Source organism: Castor canadensis, chromosome 6 (assembly GCF_047511655.1).
Source record: "Castor canadensis chromosome 6, mCasCan1.hap1v2, whole genome shotgun sequence".
Lineage (NCBI taxonomy): Eukaryota > Metazoa > Chordata > Mammalia > Rodentia > Castoridae > Castor > Castor canadensis.
This window is the reverse complement of record NC_133391.1, coordinates 144,139,936-144,157,622: the sequence shown is the minus strand read 5'-3', so window position 1 is coordinate 144,157,622 and position 17,687 is coordinate 144,139,936. Positions and strand designations below refer to the sequence as shown.

Below are 17,687 nucleotides of genomic sequence, written 5' to 3'. Positions count from 1 at the left end.
TGGCTGCAGGCCTTGGAGATCTTGTCCTCTTGGTAACAGCTGCCCAGCTGTCTTCTGCCCCCTCAACTGTGGTCCTTCCCAGAGCAGCTTCCTGAGGAAGAGCTGCCTAACAGTCACCATGCCTCCATCGGTAGGGGCCGGTAGACTATGGGTTAGTGGTAGTGGCCCACTGGGTGTGACTCCCTCCTGGCCATATATGCTGCTGTCACTCTTGAAATCTCCTGAATCTTTGAGACATTTGGACCCTAGACCAAGAAGGTATAAAATGGTTAAAACATAGCTATGTGGATGACATTAAATGTAATTGCATCATGCAAAAATGACTTGAGAATGTTTTTTTCTGGCCATGCTTGGGGTAGTCTCACTGGGGTGTATAAAACAGGCACTTTGGAAGTCTCCAAAGACGGACCATCAATGAAATGGGCAGTTACTTTCCAGACCCACTGAAACTACAAGGAAGAGCCAAGTGGGAAGGCTATGCTATTTGTGTTAGCCTGTCATGAACAATACAGACAATGACAAGGGTGGGTGAGGACGTGGACAACCGGGAACCCTCATGCACCACTGCAAAATGATACAATTGCTATGGAAAATAGTTTGAAGAGTCATCAAAATGATAATCATAGAGTTATCATATAACCTAGAAATTCTACTCTAGCTATCTACCCAAGATAAATGAAAAGATAATACTCACACAAAGCCTCCTAGGTAAATGTGCATAGTGGCATTATTTCGAATAACTCCCAAGTAGGAACAACTGAGATGTTCTTCAACTGATAAACAAAATGTATACTTACGCCATGGAATACTATTCAGCGATAGAAAGGAGTGAAGTACTAACACATGCTACAACATGAATGAACCTTGAAAACATTGTGCTAGTTAAAGAAGCCACTCACAAAAGACGTTATGTTGTATGATCCGGAAATACCCAGAACAGGCAAATGTCTTAGAGACAGAAAGACTAGTGGTTGCTGAGGGCTGGTGTTTGTGAGGATGAAAAGTGATTATTAATGGTTAGGAGGTTTGTTTTAGGGGGTTATGAAAATGTTCTGATGTTAGATTATGGTAATGATTGTACAACTCTGAATATTCTAAAAACTATTGAATTTTACATTTTAATGGGCAAATAGTATGATAAGCAAGTTATACCTCAGCAAAGATTTTTTTTTAAAGACACCTTGGGTAGAAAAAGTAATCAAACCAATCATAAGTCCATGTTTTTTGAAAAAAATCACAAGGGAAGGTCTTTTAAATTCTAAGCCTGGATTTGAGATAGAGCTGTTCCCATGGGCAGCTTTGTAGAGCTTGGGTCTAAGGTTTTTGTTTAATGGTGATTAAAGATATGACCAAGCAATGCCAAGTTCACAACTGGCGTAAAGGAGCAAGTTACCTGGTGACAGGCTTCCTGAGCAGAGAGGCTCAGTGTCTGACAGCTCGAGGCCTGTGTCCCTGCAGCGTGGCCCCCCCTTGCAGCTCTGGCACACTCTCCAGGCAGATTTCAGTCCCCAGTGGAGCTTGAGTGTTTGCCTCTGGCACAGGCAACAAGCTATGATCCAAAGAGACTCCTTGTGAAAACTACATTTCTTGTATAAAAGCCTTTCCATTTTGAAAAATTGCTCCAGGTCCACCTGCATTTGTAACTTTATTTGGGTCACTTGGCTGGAAAATGGATGGAATTTTTCAACATGACCATTTTACAGCTTGAAAGATAAACTTTTTTTTTTATTCTGCCTCAAATATTCCACTTGTTGCTAAGATTCTGCCAGTGAAAGTTGAGCTTCACCTTTAGAATTATTTACACTAACTTCCATAATTCACTCTGGATATTGTCATAACCTTAGAAATGGAACCTCTAATTCAGCAACTTCAAACTCTCTGGAGTTGTAACATCTTATTTTTGTTCCATCTCATGATGCTTTCATGTTCCTTGTCAAAGAACCTGGAAAAAGTTCTGAGTTCTCATCCTCAGCCTTATCTCTAAACTGTGCCTTCTGTTGAGAAAATTCAGTTAACTTCATTAAAAATGAAAGACATTTTTAATGGATGGGAAGTTAGGGAACTCATGAATTAACATCTTCCTTACTTCTTTCCTCTGTTCACTCATTCGTTCATTCCTTCCTTCCTTGATGAAACCCAGGGTTTTGTGTATGCCAGGTAAGCGCTCTACCACTCAGCTATTCAGCCAGTCCCCTCAACATCTTCATTCTATAGATGAGGCAAGGTTTCTTTGGATGGTTGGGACCAAGTTACAAAGCTAGTTATTTCAGGCTTCTCTAAAAGCAGATGGATAATCTCTCCCTATTATTACTATTATTACAAATTATTATTATTATTATTATTATTATTATTATTATTACTTCACTCAGAATTGTTGTAAGGATAAAGAAAGATCATCTTTGTAGATTTATTTTGAAACAGACTTTAAAAAATAGTAATTTTTTTGAGATGGGGTCTTGCAATGTTGCCCAGACTCGTCTCCAACTCTGAGGCTAAAGCGATCCTCCTGCCTTATGCGTCCTCCTGAGTGCTGGAATTACAGACAAGTGCTATCATGCTTGGCTGATCAGTAGTATTTTTAATAAACACATGCAAACTCAAATTAATTTTGTTCTGTGAATGCTATTCTCTCCACTGAGAAAATCTGAGACCCATAATGTGCGGTCTCATCCTTAGGGATCATATTACCCTAATCTGGAAAACACTCATGAGAATAGAAGAGTTAAGTCAATTTCTCACATCTGAGAGGAGACTGCATATAAGATACGTGTTTACACATATCTTTTAAATATTCATCAGCTTTGTAATTTTTCATTGAGATGAGTTTGGAAGAATTGCAGTAATGAGGCAAAACTTTGTCATGATTCCCTGAATAGGAAGAAGAAAGTCTAAAGTGAAACTGTGTTGCCTTTTGCCAGGATAAGAGTTCCCTTGAATCAACCATGGGAAAAGGTTTACGCAAGGCAAAGAGTTGGTTCCAGAAAAAGATATTGGAAAAGCAGAAATAGAAGCAAATTGCTGATCCGATTTCGGATGGGGTGATTAGATGTCCTTGGCTTTGATTCAAATCTAGGAGAAATTCCTGAGGATTGAATGGTGTTGTGGTAGCAATGACTTATTTCCAAGCCAGGCTGCCTTGAAAGTTGTGTTAAAGGACTGTGTGGGGTGATGTGTCTAAGGAGAGAATTTGAGCTGAAGGATTGTAGAAATGCAGAGACTCTCAGGAAGAAAAATCTTGAAATTAAGACTGAGTGAGAATACACCCTAAAAAGAATTGTCTGCTCCCGTCCCGCTCTCGGAGGTTACCTCGCCTCAGAGGATCACACAGGTCCCAGAATGAACTGCAACTTTTCTTCCAGCTAAGTGAGACAAATGCATTTGTTCTGGCAGATCTCTGCAGAGCCGAGTGGAGCTCAGGATCGGGACTATTATTTTCTGTGACGCTCACAACTGAAAATGCTTTCTGTTCAGTTTAAGGGAAGAAATGTCTCAGCGGTGTCTGCCCAACACTTACACTCTGTCTCTGAGAACACCTCTCTGTTGCATGGGGGCGGATTCCTCTGGCATATCCTTATTCTGTAATGCTTCCTGATTGTCAAAGCTGATTGCACCGATGATGCACACCCAACCCAGGATGAACCAATCAAATCTTCTTTCCAAGAATCTGAAATTGGGATTCTCAGCTGGCCAGATCCTGCTGAACTTTTGAGTCAGATTGAGAACAAAACTGAGCTTTGGGCCAGCTGCCATATGCATGGAGAAATGGAGAAGGTTGGCATTTGGAAAGGGAAAGAGAGAATGGTGTAAATGTGTGGGCAAAAGCAGAAACAAGAGGCCACATGGACAAGAGGAATGGTCTGACAGCTTTACCCGTTCTCCCGCAATTTTTTGTGAGGCCCAGCCACCCTTCCTGTCTTGAGATCCACAAATTTGCTTAAAATAGTTCTACTGAATTTGTTATTTTCAGTTTAACCAGTCTTAGCCCAAATCTCAGAGATATTTGTAGATGAAAAAAGATTGGATGCCTCTCTTTTACTGCAGAATATCCTTCTTGATCCTGAAACAATTTTTTCTTCACTATTCTGTTTCAGAAAACCTTAAGGTACAACACATTTGGTTATTTTATCTTTTTAATATCAATCACACTTATTAAATACAATTGCCACTCTAGTCAAGGAAGGCACAATATTTAAATTACAGCATTGTAGCTGCTCACTAAATAGTTGTTGAATGAATAAATATTTCTTTGGCATATACTTGCTAAGTAACATACAAAGTCTACATTTACAAAATTCATGATTAATGCTCTTGGAAGATTGTTGTGCCTTTCGTCACCACATAAATGAAACATCTTTATTATTTGCTAACACACGTGGCCTACATATGCCATGCAGTCATGGCTGCATTATTTCCATGTATGAGATTTATTGCCTCATAATAGCAATTAAGAGGGGACATGGTGTTGGGTCTTTGAAGGCATAGTTTATAGAAAGAACCAGTGGTTACATTTTCTACATGTGAAAAATTTACTGTGAAATGCATCCATTTCCACTACTGAGATGCTCTGTAGACACCTAAATGTAAGGCAAACATTCTGGCTTTATTGTTTAGTCAGTCCTGGAATCAAATCCTGTTCAGTGTCTGGGGACAGTTTAGTATTTCTCTAAATTGCAAGGCATCTTTTGAGAACTGCCTAGGGATTACTGAAGACCATGTGAGCAAAGAGCCACTCACTTCTGCCCAGGAAGAAAAAGGATACTTTTCATGAACGAAGGACTCCACCTATAGCCAACTCTCAGGGGTGGGGTTCATTAACCTCTGCTGACTACTGAGACTGATGTAGATGGGTCATTTGGCGGGTAACTGGTGATCTGTGGTTATTCCCCACAGTCTTTTTGCTAGAAACTTTCTGAAAGCTAGTTTCACAAGAGGTTTTTCCTGAACTACTCAACTTGCAATGGCTCATCTTGGACTCCAAATGGGCAATGAGACAATTTCTATTCTATGATTTTGTAAGAGAAGCTGTTATATATTTCCTAAAGTCATAAGCCATTTAAAGGTGTGCACGTATGTACGTGCCCATGTCTGTTTGGATTGAGGAAAGAACTTGTGCAATTTTTATTTGCAATTTTATTTCTGATAAATAAGATTTAATGTAAATAATCAAAATATCAAGAAAGACTTTAGCAAAGACGTGAAAGAAAACACAGACAAAGACAGTTTACTTTGCTTTTTCTCTAACATGCAGACTCAAATTTTCATTTGGTAGAACAAATTCTCAGGGAAATATATCCCTGTTTTATGGATAGACATGACGCCAAAGATGTTTATGGGAAAACACAGGCAATCTCCCTGATATTTGTTTCAGGAAATGATCCAGCTTCAGGTAACAAAGTGGCTTGCAAATATTAGGAGTAACTGGTGTAGGCCCCCAGATCTGTCCCACTTTTCCAACCCAGAACTTCTCATTCCCCATGGGCTGCACAGGCAACACCACTTTCAACTGGGCACACTGAACTTCCCCACAAAGTTACAGTTAGTAGAAAGTGGGCCAAGTGACCCAATATCACATTCAATTACAGGTAAGGACAGTGCTCTCAACATCCCTTATGATGAAGGATGGTCCTCAACCTATCTAAAACGTGCTTTAATCCATTCATATTTTAAGCCAATCTGTTCTTTGAGGGAACAGTCAATGCACTAAAAATGGGTGCTTCCAATTTATTCCCAATGGAATAAGATCTCCCAAGATCTTCCCAATGGAAGATCAGAAAGAGCACAGTTGGCAGTTGGCTTGTGGTTCTCATGCTCTTCCTGGGGAGCATCAAGAGCTCACTATTATTTATAGAGACTTCCTTCTTTCCCTGCCCCTCTTTCTCCACCTACACACCAGCCACGCAAGCCAGACTTCACCAAGCTCTACTATGCAACAGTGAGACGTGTGGTGTGTGTGTGTGTGTGTGTGTGTGTGTGTGTGTATTTTTGTATGTTATGATGTTTCAATATCTTAAAGACCATTTTTGCCTGGGGAGCTATTGCTGGCTCCCAAGCAGTGAGTTCTTAGTGATAGCAAAGAGCTCCATGGGAGAAAGCTTCCAAAGTCACACTATCCAGTCAGAGCTGGAGGGGAAACTCCTCTGCTGTAATCATCCCAGGGTCAAGCATGGCTACCAGGAGCTACCTCTATAGCTCAGAACTGTCAAAATTATTCAGACTAACCAGTCCTACACAATCCACCATCTTTCCTGTCTTTCCCCTCAGAATCTGAATGATGACTCAGGCCTCGGCCTTCCCCTCACTCCTGTCTCTGCTTCTGACCACCCTAGTGTTTTCTCATGTGGCCCTGCACAGCCTGCTAGGCCCCTGTTCTAGGATCTGTGAGGATGGTAGACATTTTCCTGAGCTTTTTCTGAGTCTCCACTCGTGGCCACACCAGACTGACCGTGACTAGACTGCATAAAGAATGAAGAACAACCAGGCTCTGCCCCTTGGTCCCTTGACGGTCTGTTAGTCATCTCTGCCATCTGGGCTCTTCTCAAAGGTTCTTGATGTGCAATGATTTGTGATTGAACTGAAGCAGGAATTCAAAGCTTATGTAAGCAGGAATGAATTAATTTTCAGCGTTTCTCCAAGTATGGTTCACTGACCACCTGCATCAAATCACTTGGACTGTTTACTAAAAATGCAAATTCTAAGATTCCAACAGGGAGAGCTATGGGGATTTGCCAGGGTAATGTGCACTCTACGAGGGCAGGAATTCTCTGTATTTCCTCCCCTGCCATGCCCTCCTGCCTGTCACAGTGCCTGCCATGAGGTTGGAACTCAACAAACATTTGTTGGATATGTATAAACTCTTTCAGTGTTTCCTATGTGTTGGGCATGGTTCTAAGGACTCTTTAGGTAACGAGTCTTTTCATCCACATAACAACCCTTTGAGACAGGCACCATTGTTCTCCCCATGCATAGATGAGAATACTGAGGCACAAAGAACTTAACTGAATTACCCAAGGTGCCTCATTTGTTTTTGCATTGCTTAACAAAGCACTAGAGGATAGGTAACTTGTAAACAGGTTTATTTGGTTCATAAGTATGGTGGTTGGGTTGTCCAAACAATATGGTAGTGATGTCCTGATGGGGATCCTCCTGGTTGTGTCACAACATGGTGGAGAATTGGAAGGGGAGCCAGCCATACACAGGCCTGTGAGAAAACACTAATCCATTCATAAGGCTGGAGCCCCATGACCTCATTACCTGCCACTTGGCCCCACTTCTTAAAGTTTCCACCATCTTGCCACAGCCACATTCGGGACAAAGTTTCCAGCATGTGAACCTTTAGGAGACCAACTATGTCCAAACCACAGCACACAGTCTCAGTTTGTAGGGGTAAGAAGCCAAGTAGTCTGAATAAAATTAGTGGTTAACACTGAGCCTGGAAATAGAAGTAAAAAGAAAAAAATAACTAAGTCATCTAGAGATTTGTGACAGTCTCAAGATGCATTTCTCAAAACTTTGAAGAGACAGCTTTAGTAGACAACAGAGTAGGAAAAGATGAAAAAAGAGGAGGAGGCAGACAAGCTAGCAGGGCATTACAAACTCTTGTGACCTGTGCCAAGAGAGAGGCTGGCACAGTGTGCTGGGAACTGTTTGGAAACCAAAAGAAAGGTTGGACAGGCAGCTTGTGGAGTCATCATGAAAGTGAGGCTGGAAGTGGGCAAGGGCCTGACAAGGAAGTCATTTGCTTTGATGGGGACACACTGAGCAGCAGAGAGGAATCCAGAGTCTAGGTGGATCCCTCAGGGCTTCTAGAGAGTGCAGGAATGAAGTTATCACCCAATGAGCAGTCACTCTTACCAGTACTAATAACATGCAGGCAGCAGCCACCAAGCACATGTCCTTTGTATGCCAGATGCAGTGCTCTGCTCACTATGCATGTAACCCTAATTATATTTCACCTAATCCCCACCATGGCCCCATGAGGTCATTATCCCATTTTCTAAATCTGAGCAATCAAAAGAGTCAACTAGTTCACAGTGCACGTGGGATCTTCAGAACAGCAGAGAGACCATGTCTAGAAAAAACATAATGGTACCAAAGTTAATGCCTTGCGGTTCTTCTCAAGACGGTTCACCTTTTTCTTCCTTTCTGTAATGTACACTTCTATTTATGTCACTCATGAGCGTTTTTGCTTCAGACCCTCTGAGCACCATCCAAAGCTTTTGTATTTCGTATTTGAACATGAGATGACTTTCCCTTAGGTGCAGTGTTTGTCACAAGTGAGCTGGAAACTTTCTTTCATCAAATGGACAAACAGAGTCTGCCTGGGCTTGCACCTGAAGTCACAGTGGGGCTGGGTGTTGTGTGCGTGTGGCTGGCTGGGAGTGTGCTTTCATTGGCACACCAAGTGTTCTTGGTGGTTAGGCATGAAGGAAACACATGAAAAGGGTCTTGTAGTCATCGTTCCCCAGGTCCCCATGACTCTGAACTTTTACTTCTCTGTGACTTTAGAAAAGGTGGGGAGCAAAACTGAGCTTTTAATAAGGTCCTTGAAATTCATTAAATATCTAACACTATGAAAAGAATAAGTAGAAATACCATATTCCAGAATGCAGTAAACTTTAAAAGGCTCTGGAAAATGCAAATTGGTATAAACTTTATAATTAGTAGAAATGAATTTAAGCAAACTGATCATTTAGAAAGTTGTTGGTTGGGGGTATGGCTCAAATAGTAGAGCACTTGCCTGGCAAGCAGGAGGCACTGAGTTCAAACCTCAGTACCACCAAAATAAGTAGTAAGAAATTTTTTTTAAAGGAAGTTGTTAAATTGATGAATGTTTATGATAGACATTGATTTCTGAAGACCCGTCTTAGAATTCAGTCCATATGTGCCAGTAAGAGTTACATTGAATAGTTTATAACAAAGACACAATGACAGTGGCTTAAGATAGAAGTTTATTATCTTTTGAAAAAGAAGTAGAAGAGATCTGGGTGCCTACAAGATGATCAATGTTTCTGGTTCTCCATGTCTTTTTTCTTGATCATCTTTAGGATTGCATTTCACTCTGAAGATTATTCCCATGGCCCAAGATGGCTATTAGTGCTCCAGCCATCACTTCTTCCTTCTATGAAGGAAGAAGGCTGTGTTAGTCCCTTTTTGTTGCTTCATCAAAATACCTGTGATAAACAATTTAAGAGAGAAAGATATATATTTTTTGCCTCATAGTTTCTGAGGTTTCAGTCCATGGCACTTGGCTCTGTGGCTTCTGGACCTATGTGACGTGAGGCAGAATGTTGTGCTGGTGAGCACATGGTAGAGTCAGTGGCTTACTTCATGATGGAAAGGCTGACAGAGCCACGCCTCCAGTGTCCCACCTCCCCATAACGCCATTAAATTATGAATCCATGAATGGATCAACCCACAGAAGAGGTGAGAGTTCTTATGCCCCAATCACTTCCTAAAGGTCCATCAGCTGGAGTAAACCCTTTGACACATGAGCTTGTTGAGGGGACACTTCAGTATCCAAAACACAATGGGGAAAGGACAAAAAGGTCATGTGTCTGCTATCTGTCCCTTTTTTAAGAGGGATGTCTCTTTCTTTGATGTCTCACTTGAAAAATGTCACACCTCAGAGGCCACTCCTAACTGCAAAGGAGGCTGGGAAATTCAGTGTTTTAGCTGGGTGCTTTACTTCCTGGAATAAAATTGGGATTAGTTTGGTAAGAGGAAAGGATGGTGGACAGTCTCAGCTACATGACTGTACCATACTTGTGATTCACTTTTGTATATCAGGGCCCATATTTTAAGTCCAGAAACATAATGCCATCCTTTGGTTTCTTTCCAAAAGGATGAGTCCTTAGGTCACTGGCCTGAAAGGACATGGACAACTGGTGTTAGGAACCTTTCTGCTTTGAGGTGAGTGGAGAGAAGCCAGCCTCAGAGATCTCTTTGGCTTTCATGGTGATGTCTCCTTGTGACTCAACCAGACAGGCATGTCACCCAGCCTCAAGTAGTGTGATAGAAGGTGACAGAAGAGAGGGCAGAAGAAAATAGGTGATTTCTGAATCTTCTGGAGACAACCATGGAAGGATGTGTGTTTCCCCTACAAAGCTTTGCTAAACTGTAGCTCAGGTGGGGGATTGTGTGTGATGTGATATAGACAGTGGTTCTGAACTGTGGCACAGACTGTGGACCATGTTTTCAGGTGAGTGCACAGAGCTGTGGATGAGGAGGGGAAGAGTTCTTTTTTTCCAGGCCTCCACTGGCCCAGCATGGGGACACCATGTAGGCAGAGGTTTCCATTGCACACCACAGACAGCAGCCCATCCAAACCCAGATGGTACTGTGGCTCCCACCTGGCCAAGGCAAGTGATGAGAGCCACCTCCCCAGCAGGTGAGTTTCCATTTTAGTATTCACACTCACAGTACAAAATCAATGTAGGATCTGACGTGACTCTGAGCATCCAGAAAGCAGGTAAGCTGAGCTCGTGGTAACAGACCACCAGCGAGAGTCCCCCGCTGTCTTGGACAATAGTGACTTTAGAATAGTAGGATGCAGTGAATAAACTTTAACATAGAATTGAACATTGCCTGCCTCCTTCCCAGAGTCTTTGAGCTGTGCCTGTGGTTCCAGTTACTCTCTTAGTCTTCTCCTTTTTCTTTCCACCTGGTACCTTCCATTATTCTGATCTTTTTTCCAAAATAACCAAAGATTTATAGTTCCCTAAGCATATTCTAGACAGAACCCCTGTTTCCTCCAGTGTACTGTATTCTCAGAATTATAAAAGATTGTTAAAGTTTACCCCAAAATTATGCTTAAAGTTTCTATAATTTTTTTGAAAAGTCAATTGTTGAAAAGGTGACTGAGGGGAGAGCACTGTGACTTGGGGTATGGGGAGAAAAGAAGCCCTGGGGCTGGTGTGGAGAGCGACAGCAGGGATGGCTGGGCTGAGGAAGCTGGATCCCCACAATCAGAAACTCCAAAGGGTGGTGAGCTCAAGGACTGCTTGTCTTGGTCCCTACATGGCCACCTGCATCCCAGGACTAGAAGTTGCCTCAGTAAAGAATCTCAGGAATCAGTTGCCACTGCTGTGGAAGGTTCATGATGAGTGAGGACTAGAGTCTTGGGGCTGGGAGTGGGGTATGTGAGTGATAAAGACAGTAGGGGGACAGGACACGAGTCTCCCATTTCTCATGAAGACGCAGATGCAGAAATAGAACACAAGCCACATAGGTAACTTCAGTTTTTCCTGTAGCCACATTAAGAAAGTTAAAAAAAATACAGGTGAGATTAACATTAACTCTATAAAGGCAACACATTATCATGTCAACTATAATCAATATAAAAATATTATTGTAATTTTTTTTACACAAAACTTTCAAAATCTGCCATGTATTTTGTATTTAGAGTACATTGCAGTTTAGCCTCGCTATATTTTAAGTATCTAACAGCAGTCACTTGTGGCTTGTGGCTGGTGGCTGCCGTGTGATCAGCACAGCTCTAGAAAGGTCCATTACTTCAATATGTCAAAGCTAGGTCATCTGTCTCCCCACCCCCTCTCCCTGATCAGTTCTGTAATCTCTCCCTTCCTTCTTTCTTTCTAGTGTCCCCATTTCTTCAACTCTTTACAATCCTCTCCGCAAGTTCTCTCTCTCTTTTTCCTTTTCACAGCAGTGAATTCCTCATTAGAAATGAGAAAAGAATCAAGACCAAGAAGAAAAGGACAGAAAGAGCTGAATATTTTGGTAGAGTAGGAGAAACCGAAGGTAAGTGACATGCAGTTCTAGCCAAACCATACCAAATCAAGCTTCAGGAAGAAAGACCTAGTCCTGTGTGAATTCTCAATGGAAAGGAGGTCATTAAATTAATTTTGTTCAACATAAAAACAGGAATCCTCCTGTTTTAATTACTTCCTGACTATGGGTATCAGCTTTTCTACCCTGGCTTTCTTTCAGCAGCATAGAATATATTTAATAGCTCTATTTGTGTGACTGAGAGACCAGCTCATGGGAGTGGGGGAAGCCTCTCAGAAGCTACACTCCCCTTGGTCACCCAAAGTTTCCATGATGTATAGCTCTGTTTCTTACAGAACAAGAATGAAGAAATTAGTTCTTTCCCCAGCTCTTCCTTCTTTCTCTTTGATGTTTAAGAATAGGTGGGCAGAACCTTACTCCTGTAAGGTGGTGATTGTCTCAAAACCCTGAGTTTTGCTGAGACTGATAGCTATTCTCCAAAGTCTAGAATGTATAGGAATCTAGTGTAGGCTCCAAGAGACATTGTGTTTCTCCCTAGCTTCAGATTTCTCTCTGGTTCAATAGCATTCACTATTCTACTCTTCAGTCAATTTCAGGTCATTGTTGGTTGATGCTGGCCATTCTTCTTTCTATTCCAACTCTTCTCTCTGGTTAAAATGAGTGAGGGGTGAAAAGAGAATTTCTGAAGTCTGGATTTGGGGTTTATTGTCATATTTCCTCAAACTGTCAATCCATTGAGATAAAAGTAAGTCAAGTCCATGCCTAGCTTCTGAAATGGAAATCATTTGTTTGGTTTAATATTTGGACTGCTCACCCCTGCATTTAGATACAATTTTGCATGGGTTGACTTTTCCTACCACATGCTAGTTCCGCATGAAAACACTTCACTCTTCAGCTTTGGCCTCACTGACTAGGCTATGCCAAAGCTTTTGTTGTTTTCTGTCTAGCTTATCCACCACCCACTTTTTTTGACCTTACAAACATGTTTAAGTAGACTTCCCGGATAATAACCATTTTAGCTGGCAACTTCCCGTTCAGATATTACAGTAGGCACAGTGCAAATTAGAGGGAAGAGCAAAAGCACTAGGAATCATGAGACCCTGGATAAATATAGTAGAACTGCTTGGTCTCGATAGGACAAGACTGGGGTCTATTCCCAGTTTACTCACTGACTCAGTGAGTGACTCTGGGGAACACAGAGTAAAACAATCATTGGTTTCATCCCCTGGTGACTCAGTCATGTCATTCCTGATAAATGGGGGCCAAAGAAGGAGTCTTCTGTCACGGAGACACCTCATTTCTATTCTGAGGGTTTCACTGTTCCCTGGGCTTGCACTGAGTTCACTTGGAATAAAACAAAGACATCTTTTATGTAAGACAGAAGGGAGAATGGTGCTCATGGAACAACTGGTTTTATCAGTAATGACAAGAGTCTGTTGAAGGTTAGCAAACAGACAAATCGAAAGGGCTGTCTAACCTGATGTTAAAAGGTAGCCGTTGAAAGATGGCTTTGTTCACTGCTATCTTGTGTTGATGTGTTCTACTGCTCTGTGATGTCAGTAGCAACCCAGGCCACAAGGATGCAAGCATGCAGCAAGAACCTGGTGTCCACTCAGCACCTGGGGCAGCACTTGGCATAGTCTAGGTGTTTGGTGAGTGCTGAAAGAGCAAGTGATGGATAAAGAGCTGAAGAAATTTTAAATGGCTTGCTCACACCACCTCTGACAGCAGCTTTAGTTTGGTAACTTGAATTTCAAAGTGTCCAAATTGTCAAATCTTCAAGTCTTCTTCCTTTTCCTGATATTTAGAGTAAGGGTGGATTTAGCAAACATTTTCAGCTATTCTGTGAGCATCTTCTGGGTCTTTTAGATTCAGCTATGTACAGGAAGTCATATTTTTGTGACCTAGCAGGAAAATGTTTTAAGTAATTTTTCAATAGTCTTTATTAAGCTGAGTTTATGCCCCTCCCAGGTAATGTATCTACCTGTTTTCTGAGTTGAAACAAAGCAATGAAAAAGTATAATATATAAATCTGTATACCAATTTGATGAACAAGTAGGTTGGTGTTTTTCAAAATTCAAAAAACAAACCTCTGTACTAGAGGAAAAAAGTCATTTGCAAGACAACTTACAAAAAAGTTGATAAAGTTATGTTTTTACTTTTGAGAGAGAAGGAACAACTTCAAATGGGTGAACATTACTATTGCTGATTAATTAACAAGCCATCATCTCAGACAGCTCATGTACAATTTTTGCCTGCAATACATTTATGTCCTCCTAGGAATCACCTGAGGAGGTGACACTTTAGCACACATTCTTTGAGCAGAAGCACTAACAGCTTTGCAGACTGACCTTGTCATCTAAGATCACACTTTTCATAAATGAACTAAAACTAGAAACCAGAAATGCTGGACCAGAGATCAATATTCTGGCCTTAGAAAAAGAAGGCAAATTTTCCCAGAATATGAAGGGAAAAGAGCCAGTAATGAGACATTTATAGCAGGTCTACTTTGTACAGTGAAAACAAAAATCTCTTCTTAATTGACTAAGAAGTTCTAAAAATCAATTTGCAGCTTCTAGAAAAGCAAGGACTGCCTCCTCTCAAGTTCCTGAGCCTGACCAGTGTCTCCTATGTCTTAGATCCTTAATGCATCCTTGATGAATAGATAAATTACCATAACATTTTCTGTCATTGTTTCCTTTTCTTATCCTTTAATAATCCCTCCACATTTTTCCTCCCTCTTTGTGGAGCTTATGTTAATTTTCAGGTTGGAATTGTGGGATACCATCAGTGTGAACACACTGGTTGAGAGCAGTGAGGGAGCAGGGGCTACATTTGTCTTCTTGGAATCTAGTCCTTCTTGAAGAAAGAAAACACAAATGATAGAACGTTTGGAGTTGAAGGGACTTTAGAGATCATGTAGCATAACTCCTTCATCGAAGCACAAAGCTGTGAAATGTCTGTTGATGGCAGGAGCAGACCTGAGAAGACAAGAAAATCGGTATCGCCTAACTTCTACTCCAGTGTTCTCCCCACTGCACCACTTCTGGCCTGCACATGTGTCTATGCATATGTGCATTGTGTATGTGTACATATCTATACTCACAGAGATTCCCATATTCCTATCTGTCTTCAAATGCACTGGTCATTCTTGCTTAGTTTTTAGTAACACTGGGGACACTGAAACTCAACAAGAAGTCATAATATCTTTTTCAAGTAGTCTACTATCAATGAAATATGCTTCGATTAGCACTTGGCCAATAAGCACCATAAGCAGCATAAGAAAATTAATGAAGACTATTACAAAGTACTCGGTAGGCATTCACTTTGACAACTCACCAATCAGCAACTGTTCATTGATGCCCTATGACGGGTTTTAAGGCAGTTTGCTGAGTGCTGGGGGAGAGGGGATAAAGTATGAGAAAATCCCTGCCTGTAACCATCTTGCAGTCTGTTTGGAAAATTAAGATGTATATAAAAATGAATAATATGGGGCAGATGGTGTTAAATGGTAGAGTTTGGGCCATGGTGCTGCCCCCACAGCATCAGGGGAGTCTTTCTGGTAGAGGATGTGTTGTTGCATTCAAAGGCTTGGGGAGGCTAAAGCAAGTGAAGAAGATGGATTTGTTAGTCCAGGGATGCAGGGAAAGGGGCAAAATCAAGTGCCAATCATTCTAATGGTTCTTAAAATATTTTGGCTAGGTCAGTTTTCACATACTTTACAATATGTATACTAATTCTATGGAGTTTGGGTGCTGGCGTGATATTCTGAAATGTTCCTTCACAGCTATAGAACAACCTTTGGCTGAAGGACCCAGCCTCTCTGCCCAGGATGTAGTGGGCACTGCTCTGCTCTGCCCAGATCCCCTCTGATTCATGTTACCAGTTTGGTGAGCCATTCCCCTGGCTCCTGTGTGATTTTGTTTCTAGGTTCATACTTATGACTTCCTCAGAAGACAGTCACTGCCCTTGGACCTGCAAACCTCAAGACCAGACATGCCTGAAGGTTTGCATCCTCTGTGTGGCCCTTAGCCAGTGCCTGGAAAAACTCAATCAAAACCCAAATCCAGTGTCTCATTTGGGGACAAACTAAAAACTGCAATTCACACTCTCCTGCAGGATCAAGTTTAAATAGCCTTTGTGAAACTTTTCCTAACTCACACTTCTGGTTGGCACTTGCCCTTCTCTACTCATAGTCCATCTTCCTTGTGAAACAAATTTTATCTCATAGTTTGCATCTGGGAAAACTGTCTAAGACAAGGCACCATGCCTGTACTCCAATTTGAGTTGAAGTCTACAAAGGAAAGACAAGAGAGAAGAAGAATCTCTCCCTTTCTTGCAGGCACAGAAGACCCCAGTCCACATCCTTTCTTCCTCTAATTCCCAGGATAAAGCAATAGAGATCTGATGGTGGTAAACTCTGATAACTGTTCCCTGAATAGAAAATAACAAGCTATCCCCCTAGCCCCAGCATCTCCAATACAATCAAGTTCATAATATGCAATTTAGAGCTGATGATGACCAAAAGCACAATCATAATCACAGCCCTATATTGGTGCTCTGTACCCACTCATCCCCTTGCTCACCCTGTGATGTTTACCAGAAGGCAGCTTGCCAGAAAGGAAGTCAGCCATGGGGACTGCGTGGTTCCAGGAGCCAGCCCATCAAGAAGGCATTTGTGACTTTTCAAGATGTGGGGGTGAAGTGGAACAAAAGTGGTGTCTGTTTGCTTGCATTATGGAAGCAGCATTGGGAGAAATTGCTACTGACCAACCAACAATGCCAGTTGGTGGAGCCCAGATTGTTAAGACTAACTGGCTGCTCATAGGAAGGCTACCCAAGGGATGAACTCCATCATCGTGACTCTCTCCCTCCCTCTGCTTGATTTTTTTCGGGAGTGGCAGTCTGCGATAGGCTGCACTCGTGATGATTACTGTACTGTGCATCTGCTGACACTAATGATGTGCAGACTTTCCAAAGTTCAACTGCCTAATAGTGCTCCAGAATGAACACAAGAGCATTTCTGGGAAGAGGAAGTGAACTACTGTGACATATGGACCAAATCTGATGATTTATCTGAGACTGAGCAGTTGACTCTTTACTTCCTTTATACTCTTCTAATCCCTTAAGAAGAATCAACCATTGTCATATTGTATATTTACTTCTACACTGTACCTACACAAGAAGCAAAATGAGTTTATATCTCGTGAATTTTGACTTATTGAGGAGAAGATCACAATAATGATTATTCTTGTTAACTCCTGAGGACTGAATATTTTGTACAAAAAGTCACATTGAAAGGAATGTCACTCTAAAAGATATATCAAGTACCTTAAAAAATTATTATACACTGTTTATCACTGCCTTCATCCACTATTCCAAAAGAAAATACATTAGAATAAACAAGATTATTTTGACATAATTCATTCTTTGTGATCCTTCATGATTACTCAAGGATTAATGACAGGCTTTTGTAATCACAGATGAAGGAGCTCATCAATTCATAGTTAAATGAACCAATTAACAAAATACAATGTTATCGATCCATCAATTTATTCATCTTATTTAGAACTTCTTTTTAACAATGCTTACTAAAATGTTCCTTATACTGCAAACTGGTTTTACAAGAGTCTTTCAAAGCAAAGATGAATTCAGTTGACCCACTGTATTACTGAAAATGCTAAACTAGTAAAGTCCAAATTAATGAGATTTCAAAGTTTTATGGCAGTTGACATCTATAAAATCAGCACTCTGGACTTAAAAGTGTTCATAAGACATCTATAGGATGTCCAGGTGAAGAGAGGCTGCTTTTAATCTACAAGGAAACTTTCTCAGAATGCCCTCCCCAAAGAGGTAGGTCATCAGTGACAGAGAAAATAAATTGCAATATTAATAGTTACTTAATATTAATCCAGGAAGGGTGAAGACCTGAAAAAATG

At 41.2% G+C, this 17,687-nt stretch overlaps 1 non-coding gene across 1 annotated transcript; it reads left to right on the top strand.

The window, feature by feature from the left end:
* Window positions 1-8,706: 8,706 nt before the first annotated feature.
* Trnaa-ggc (transfer RNA alanine (anticodon GGC)) lies at window positions 8,707-8,779 on the top strand. The gene has a single exon. It is a non-coding gene; the product is annotated as a tRNA-Ala (tRNA).
* The last annotated feature ends 8,908 nt before the right edge of the window (window positions 8,780-17,687 follow it).